The sequence below is a fragment of the Sceloporus undulatus genome, chromosome 2 (assembly GCF_019175285.1).
Source record: "Sceloporus undulatus isolate JIND9_A2432 ecotype Alabama chromosome 2, SceUnd_v1.1, whole genome shotgun sequence".
Classification (NCBI taxonomy): Eukaryota; Metazoa; Chordata; class Lepidosauria; order Squamata; family Phrynosomatidae; genus Sceloporus; species Sceloporus undulatus.
The window spans coordinates 131,906,343-131,909,187 of record NC_056523.1 but is presented as its reverse complement, the minus strand read 5'-3'; the positions used below and the strand labels follow the sequence as shown (position 1 = coordinate 131,909,187).

At 39.8% G+C, this 2,845-nt stretch overlaps 1 protein-coding gene and 1 long non-coding RNA gene across 6 annotated transcripts in view; one reads left to right on the top strand and one right to left on the bottom strand.

Annotated features, from left to right (window-relative positions):
- Nucleotides 1–2,845, bottom strand: part of B3GNTL1 (UDP-GlcNAc:betaGal beta-1,3-N-acetylglucosaminyltransferase like 1) — a 325,750-nt gene that overhangs the window by 279,012 nt on the left and 43,893 nt on the right. The window lies entirely within an intron of this gene.
- Nucleotides 1,160–2,845, top strand: part of LOC121921007 — a 3,828-nt gene continuing 2,142 nt past the window's right edge. Inside the window, exons 1-2 of the long non-coding RNA XR_006101819.1 lie at nucleotides 1,160–1,278; nucleotides 1,424–1,523. This is a non-coding gene — a long non-coding RNA (uncharacterized LOC121921007). The remainder of the gene's footprint in view (nucleotides 1,279–1,423; nucleotides 1,524–2,845) is intronic.

The following is a 2,845-nucleotide window of genomic DNA, read 5'->3' as shown; positions in this document are numbered from 1 at the left end:
GGGGAAAGGGGCAGGTGCAGACTGCCCCAAATGGGCGGTCTATAACCCGCCAAAGTGTTTGTTAGGCTCCAGTCTACTTTCCTGGTGTTAATTTTGAAACTTGGCTCTGTGACTGGGTGTGTTCTAGATTGATTAATATGATGGGAACAAGTTCCATTAGTAGTGTATATTTAAACCTTGATGTGAAAAACATTTCTGTGTTTCTGACAGAGGCCTAGTTAAGTGCTCAAGAGCTGCTCATCATAAACATAGTCCCACCATTACTTTTAAAATTTGTTTTAAGACACCAGAAGTATAAATAAATCTTTTCCATCTGATTGTTTTCAAAACACAGTATGTTGCTTGGGAAGAAATGCTTTCCCTAAGCTTGATTGTAGCATTTCAGATGTTGTTGGACTGTAGGTCCAGTAGCTCTATTTGGTACAGTCAGTAATGAGGAATGTTGAGGGTTGTAGTCTGACAACCTCTGGAGGGGCACATGATGAAACCCACTCCTATTAGAGTTCTGCTAACTACTGCTTCTCTGGAAAAGAGGCAAGTACTCAAATCTGAACTCTTCCTAGAAGCCAAGATGACTAAATGGGGACTGTGGCTCTTTGGCCATATCCTGAGACTCATTAGAAAAGGCAATAATGCTTAGTAAAGTAGAAAGCAGCAGGAAAAGAGGAAGACTGCATTCCAGATGGACAGACTTCATCAAGGAAGCCATGGCTGCCCCGAGTCTGCAAGAGCCACTCTGTTCTAGAGATTTGAGCATTGCACTATGACTTGGGAAACCAGGGTTCAAATCCCTGCTCAACCATGGAAACCCACTGGATGATCTTGGGAAACTCACAACTCTCTCAGCCTCAGAGGAAGACAGGCATACACACCCTGAACAGATTTGCCAAGAAACCCTCTTAATGGGTTTTCCTTGGTGTCACCATCAGAAATGACCTGAGGGCACATGACAACAATTATTACTGATAATAAGGGCTAAAAAAACAACTCCAGGGAAAAGGATTGTATCTTCTCCCCAGATGTTATTGGCTATCTTTCATGATGTGGGTAGAAGAAAAGTACTTTGTGTTATTGTTTCATGGTTATTATTAGTGAATCATAGAATAAACAATGGTGATGCATTTTGCCTGATGCTGTGTTATGTTTTCTTATTCACTTTAGTCTGTAATTCTGCCAGTTTACAATGCTGAGTGCTGGCTGGATGAATGTTTGAAGTCTGTTCTGGAGCAAGACTTCCAAGGATCCATTGAACTCTCTGTGTTTAATGATGCTAGTACGGTATGTACACTTACGTACATTAGACTCTTTTTAAATCTAATGTGCTGTTAGCATCGAAATATTAAATCCATTAATATAATGTCATATCTAACTTTCCAATGTCAGTCATTAAACTCAATTTTTCAATACTGTCTCCGCTTACCAGGATAATTCAATAAATATAATAGAAAAATGGAAGATCATTTTTGAAGATGTGGGCATTCGTGTAGTGCTTAGAGAAAATTCTTCAGCTCAGCCCTGTGGAGGTGAGTATTTTAAAATAATGTTGCTGTAAGATTGCTTTTCCCCCCTCTCAGTATAACAACTTCTTGCACAGTCAGATAAAAAGTTCGGGTATATTGTGAAGACCTGTGCACTGGTGCACACAGCCTTTTCGTTCCCACTTGGTTCCTCCTTGCCACCATGACTCTTAAAAAAACTTCTTTGTTGTTTGTTTTCTGTGGGTTTTTCAGGCTGTGTGGCCATGTTCTAGAAGAGTTTATTCCTGACATTTCGTTGTCATCTGTGGCTGGCATCTTCAAGAGAATGCTGGCATGAAAGTTCTTTGTTGTTGTTCTGTGCCTTCAAATTTTATTTAGCATGTTGTGTGAACTGAGGCTCCTGGTTTGTAGTGTTCTTGGTAAGTCAGAATGGCAAGGTGGTTTTTTGGGAGAGTTTTTTTTTTTTTTTTTTGGCTTACGATTCCTAGCTTGTTTGGGATTGACAAGCTAGGAATCTTAGTCTAAATGAAATACATTCTTCTCTCCACATTTGTGGCTTTGACTTTTGTGGACTTGATTAGTCACAGATTTTATTAATATGTTCTCTCTAGGAATCTTTAGGTCCTCCAGCACAACTCTGTGGTCAACTTTAACCAAAAGTCGCACTGAAGGACCTAGAGATTTCTAGAGAGAACACTCCACTAGGCATGTGTAGCTCCTCCAGTGCAATTCTTTGGTCAATGTCTGGCATATGTGGATCCCAGAACTGCACTAGAGATTGCTAGAGAGGTGTTCTCTCAGGTAAAAACATTGTGTTATTTGAGGTTTTCTACATTCACAGGGGTCCTGTGCCCCTAACCCCAGCAAATGTGGAAGGATGAGTGTACTACATTTGGAATGGAGAATGTGTGGCCCAACTCCCATCATCCCTACATGCAGTCGATGCTGAAAAATCATGAGAGTTGTAATCAACAACAGCATCTGGAGTATTACATGTCCTCTGTCTGTGTGCTCACACAGTATATTTTCAATATATTTTGTGGTCACTGTAGCTGGGAGGAGCAAAGTGAAAGTGAATGGGTTGTATGTGTTAGCATATAGCTTATTGAAGTTGAGCCACACCTCCCGAAAACTCTGACTTATCATGTGCAGTAACATTTATTCTGTTCCTAAGTGAACTTCAGTGACTCCTCCTTAATAACTGTCAAATGTGAACCTATTTTTAATATTGTTGAGGTTTCTTTTTAGGTCTTTTGACTAATACCAAATACATTACAACTGTGGCCTTTAGGGGAATAGGCACATTTCCATACTGCACAATATTATTATTATTATTATTAACCTTTATTTATAAAGCGCTGTAAGTT